This window comes from Rhinatrema bivittatum, chromosome 3 (genome assembly GCF_901001135.1).
Source record: "Rhinatrema bivittatum chromosome 3, aRhiBiv1.1, whole genome shotgun sequence".
Lineage (NCBI taxonomy): Eukaryota > Metazoa > Chordata > Amphibia > Gymnophiona > Rhinatrematidae > Rhinatrema > Rhinatrema bivittatum.
The window spans coordinates 563,609,263-563,615,262 of record NC_042617.1 but is presented as its reverse complement, the minus strand read 5'-3'; positions in this window follow the sequence as shown (position 1 = coordinate 563,615,262).

Sequence of the window (6,000 nt, the reverse complement as noted above, 5' to 3'; positions counted from 1 at the left end):
TCAGACTGGATATTACCTTCAGAATTCACATTAGAAGAAATATGATCTGTAATGAATTTAGTAAGTTGTGACGGATCATGAAATGTATATTTAACATTACAGTAATTTATATTATATTTACTAGGAAATGTTAACCTAAATGTAGCTCCCATTTGTAGCAACTTTGGTCGCATGATCAGGAATTGCTTCCTTCTTTTTTGGGTAGTACTGACACTTCTATTAGTAATAATGTTTTCTTGGGTTTCTTCTTTGCCATTATGACTGGTTTTCTAGCATCAAGGTTTTTATTGATTGGTTAGGAATGTCCCATGTCAACAAATATAAGCTGAATTTTCATTGCTGGGGAGGGGGGCGGACTAGCAAGTGGCTAAGAAATGGCAGCCTAATTCACCCGCTCCCGCTGATTTGCTCTCTAATGTTGCTCCGTGGATTTTTCCCTGCCGGTATCACGATTGTTACTTGCGGAGTCTTTCTTCAATAAGTCCTTTGCTAAAAGTGGGAAAATTGAGGTGGCTTTTGCCATCTCCTCCGGAGCGAAGAGGACGAAGCACGTTCCTCCCTAACCAGTGAAAATGCCGCCAGCCAATTCAGATGGTGTGGACCTGCAGGAAGCAGTTATGGTTGAGCTCTTGCAGCTTAAAGAAGTGCTGAAAATCAATATCGCTGCAACCATAGACATTAAATCTGAGGTAGTGGAGCTTTCTGCTACAGTTATTTCTTGTGTGGGCCACCTGGATGTTCTAGAGCAGCGCACCTCTTCACTAAGAAGTCACTAAAAACATGGAATCGCTGCAACATGATGTAGAGGATCCTTCTAACCATAACCGAAGAAACAATATTTATTTATTTATTTACTTATTTTTATATTCCGCTTTTCGGCACTTTAAAGTGTACATGAAAGCAGATTACATTCAGATACTGTAGGTATTTCCCTATCCCCACAGGGATTACAATCTAATTTTGTACCTGAGGCAACGGAGGGTAAAGTAACTTGCCCAAATTCTCATATATAATGTGTAACACAAAACCTTTCAGAACTTGCTTTTCACTTTCTGTTTGTCTCTGTTACACGAACTTGGTTTGTGGGCCCTTGGGTCGTTGAGAGAGCTGACTCCACCCACAGCCCTGTGGGGACTCTCCACGACAAGCAGTGATGGACACAGGAGTCAGAGATATATTTATTATACAGCAAAGAGAAACCAGAGGAGCGGGTTTGTAAACTCAGTCCTTGAGTAAGAAGACCTGAGATGGATTCTCCGGTAGTGGTCCGCAGAGTGGGGTAACCCGGGTAATACTTCCTTCTTGGTAGTTCTTGTGCGTGGTAGCTGCAGTAGTGGTCCGCAGCTTGGGGTAGGCCAGAGATAGATGTTGGCAGCAGGCACAAGACATCGTGGATCCGGTAGTGGTCTGCCGAGCAGGGTAACTGAGGATCCGCATAGCAAGAGAGAAGCAGAGTTGAAGATCAGGTCTAGTACTCACTCTGTAGTGTTGCAGAAGAGATATCGTTGTAACAGCAGCAGAGACCCAGATCTGGAAACACTGAAGGGTCGTCCGTAAAGGTAGTGAGAGGTACTCACTAAGCTGGTGAAGGTGAGACTCCCAGAGAAGGCTCTCCGAGGAGTGGATAGCCCTGTGTAGCAAGGCCCCCGAGGAGTGGGTACCTGAGTCACTCAGTCTGCAAAAGCAGGAACAGTGAGGCGAAGCGTCTCTGAGAAAAGGAATTGAGCAAGATGGAATCCTTGCTAACTCGGTAGGAAGATCCAGTAGGCTTAAGTACACGTAGGCAGTGACATCATGCGGAGGGGACGCCCCCGAGATTCCTGCCATGATGCGGATAAGATGGAGGCAGGCGAGCGTGCCCTAAGTTACATCAGATTCAAGATGGCGACCAGGATCATCCACGCCGTCCCGAGAACGCCAGTGAGGTCGGCGTGCAGAGGCAGTGGTGTCCATCTTAGCCAGAATCGGAGCTACAGGGCAAAATGAGGTGAGCAGCAAAGGTCGCAGCCGTCTGCGACCGATGGGCACAACAGTCTCTCTCTTGTACAATAAGAACTTTTTTATCATATTTGCTATAATTGACATGTTCCTAATAGTAAAGTATACACTAATTATTCTGTGAAGAATGATTCCTTGTGGTGTCTAAGACAAGAAGCGGGACTTGCAGATAGGAACATATATTCAAGGGATTTACAATATGATCTACATGAAGAATGAATGTAGGAAAAAATGACATTAAGTATAATCATAAAGTAAGAAATTGTCAGTGGGGGAGGGTTGGAGCTTGTTTGGTTTGCTTGCCCCCATACCCCAAATCAAACAGGCATTCCTCTACCCCTGCTTTGAAGGAGAATTTCTATCAACTCACACAGTGCTCATGTCCTGGAAGGCAGCAGCAATGCATCTATAAAACAAGTATTTTTTGGGGGGGGGGATTTGGTGATCTTATGTAACACTTTAACATACAATCTCTCATTTGGCAGGAGCAGTGTTGTGCACTGGTAATGTCATTAATATGTGCCACTTCAGTATAAGGCATTTAAAAGAACATATTGCCCTATTGCTATTGCATTTGTGGACCCTAGAGAAACTAGGAATGCTCTCAGAGACCTGGAGACTTGGGTCAAATAGGAGAAGTCTAGGTATGTGTAATGTCACCACATGAGTTGTTACACTATAGGGCTTGCCAGTATCTGCAGTGCTGAGTATACATGGTGTGTTACCTTATAATCAGTATCAGAGCTGTGATGGGGCAAGACAGGCTATGCGATTTTAGTGTCTTCAGTTATTTTCAGTTAATGCAGCCATGTAGACTCCTGTGCTGGACAACACCTCTCTATGAAATACATGTGCCTTTCTATCCTAGGCTCTATTACATCATTGCTAAGACACCAATGTACAGAGCATGTGCTGAAACCCTGGATATTATGTCTGCCCCACATACGAGTGCACATCTGACAGGTCACCACTGTCAGTATTTGATGGCTGAACAACCCATGGTTGGATTCAGCATGCCAGTATGAAGTCATGGCCACAGCTAACGTATCCATGTTTTTGCGCTGCCCATATGGTGCCTGGTAGCAGTGAGGTGAGCCCTTCACACTTTGTGCCAACATGACTATCTTCTGACTGCATTAAATGAACTTCCAAAAGCTATGTGATCTGAAAAGAGCACCGATCATTAGTGAAAGGCATATGAACTATTACTGAAAATGCTGAACATTGTGAGTGCTGGGTTTACTACATATACTAATAAAACAATGACATGATATATAGAACAAAGTATAATACTTTATTTTTTATAAGCAATACTGCTGACATAACTCCCTATCCCACCTACTCCACTTCCTCTGTTGACCCCAAAGGTTTGCCCTCATCCTACAACTGCCCCCCTCCCCCCACCAATATCATCGTAACAAAGATTACACAAAACCTGACAGGGAGCTAAGGGTACATCTGAACACTGTAGGCCCAGCGTATTATAGTGGACCACTGAGATCAATGGTCCACTTTGAGAGGAGCGAGTACCTGGTTCCAGGGAAAGCTCTGAGAGAGCGATGGTAACTCACAGATGTAGTAGGCAGCGATGACTTCCAGGCAGAAGTGAATTCCGAAGAAGTCCGGGAACGAGGGCCCTCGAGCGAGTACCGGTTCCAGACTGCAACCTACAAAGTAAGAGAGAACGAGGTACCCAAGGAGCACGTACCCCTGGTTAGTCCGAGGAGGCAGAGTAGTATAGATAGAACGAATCCGTATCCGTTATCCTTATCCTTGCTAACTCGAGTTGTTAGCAATTCAGAGACCTTTAAATATCTGAAGCGGATGACGTCATCTCAGGGGGACGCCCCTGAGGTTCGCGCCACTTCTGGTACTTGAGGTGGGGCCACACCGCGCACACGCCCCTAGGCATCAGGTCAACATGGCGGATTGCAGCGTCGGGCAGGTCCGGGGACGCCAGATGAGGACGGCCGAAGACGCCACGGTAGCCAGCCTTCCATCAACCCCGGAGGGAGTCGCCAATGCGGTAAGGTGGGCGGAGTGGAGACGTCAAGCAGCGACGGTTGCAACAGTCTAGAAGCCTTAATATATTTAGAAAGACCATGGAATGGCATTGTATAGGTACCTAGGTTATTGGAAAGATATATAGGCTTATACTGCTCATGTACAATTTTTGTAACTAAGAACAGTGAGTGTTAGAGCTTTTCAGCACAGTGAGGCCTCCAGTGTTACCTGTGCACATCTGAGAGCTTATTTTAATAGCATTCCATATATGAAGTCTGACAGCTGTTACGTGCCTATTACTAAGTCCTCAGCTAGTTCAGACTGCAAGAATGAAAGCATTATGGCATGATCCCAGATACTTGGCCAAGATGACTGTGATTATGCCCCTTGCATTTCATGGAGTGAAATTGGTTTTTGTTCCTATATGCTCATTCATGCTGCAGTAGAGGCCTTAAAGCCACATGTGTGCAATCTATAGCACCAGTCATGGAAGGAAAATCCGCTATGTCAAAGAATTCCCTCATGGGTTCTTGCTCTGCTGTCTTGTAACTGGAAAGGTTATAAACTCATTCATTCTTCTGCACAGAGCTGTAATATATTGATGTATAGAATGGGATGTGACTGACTGTGTAATGCCAGTAGTGTTCTACAGTGCTTTGAAAACTGCCTGAGGCTAAAAAGGCCAAGGCTGTAGTGACTTTAATGTGAACTGGCAAAGAATGGCTTCTCTGTGTTGTGATCTCTATATCCTCTTTCACCAGATAAGTGATGCCTAAGTTTTTGGATATAGACTTCTACGTGTCTAACATTCCATTTCTGGGGAAAGTAGTAGAACAAACAATGCAAACTCAACTAAATGATTAGCTGACAGAAAGAAACTAGCTGGGCTCTTGCCAATCCAGATTTAGACAAGGCCACAGAACAGAGATGATCCTCATCACTCTGCTGAATGATCTCCTCAGAAACCGCGATAGAAGCCAGATCATGATGCTGGACATCTCAGTAGCTTTTGACATTATAAATCACAATATCATGCTGACACTGCTAGCAGAGGCTGACAACAGTGGCAAGGTCCTAACCTTTTTTGACTCATTTTTGCCTGAAAGGCAACAAATTGTACATTTTGCTCACAATCCATCAGCATCCTAGGCCTTGACCTGTGGGTTCCCAAAGGGCGCTATTTATCATCCGTTCTTTGTAACATTTCCCTTAGACCAAGGGTAGGCAAGCTTTTTTGTGCTGGGGACCCTTGTAGTTCATCATTAAAAGCACATCATAACTACAATAAAATAGCAATAATCATAAGAACGGAGCAGAGCAGAATTAGGACAGATCACATTACAAACCAACATGCAAAAAATCACATGCAATGTATTCAAATTCTGGTGTCACCTCAGTAAAACAGAATCCCTCATTGCTAAACACTTTGTACACTGTAACATAAACCCCTGCAAAAAAAAAAAGACATCTAGGACCTTGCCTTACCATTCAGTTATAGCACTGACTCTTAGGACTTGACCAGCAGCTAATTTATTTATGAAAAAGCAGCAAAGCAAATATTACGCCAGGCCCCAAAACACTAATAAACCATCTATTGCAATAACAGAACAAGCTAAACTGCTACTAATCCCTACAAAGAAACTATACGCTAGCAGAAATTCTGCACCTCAGTCACACATGCTGAACACAGACTGACCCCTACCTAATACAGAAGTAAGAGAATGCAAATTAGAAACAGAAATATAACATAATAATGATGACAGAAAAGGACCAGATGGCTCATCTAATCTGCCCAGCAAGCTTCTTAACGATAGTATCTGCCGCTCTGTGCAGGCTGCTCCCATATTTCTTTCAAGGGTAACTGCCACTCCGTGCAGTTACCCCAAGCCTTATGATAAGAGTAGTAATATTTACAATCAAAACCAAGCAACTGTCAAACCCAAAAATTTACAGCTAGCAATATTTGTACTGGTTGAGGAGCCTTCTTGATAATTCACA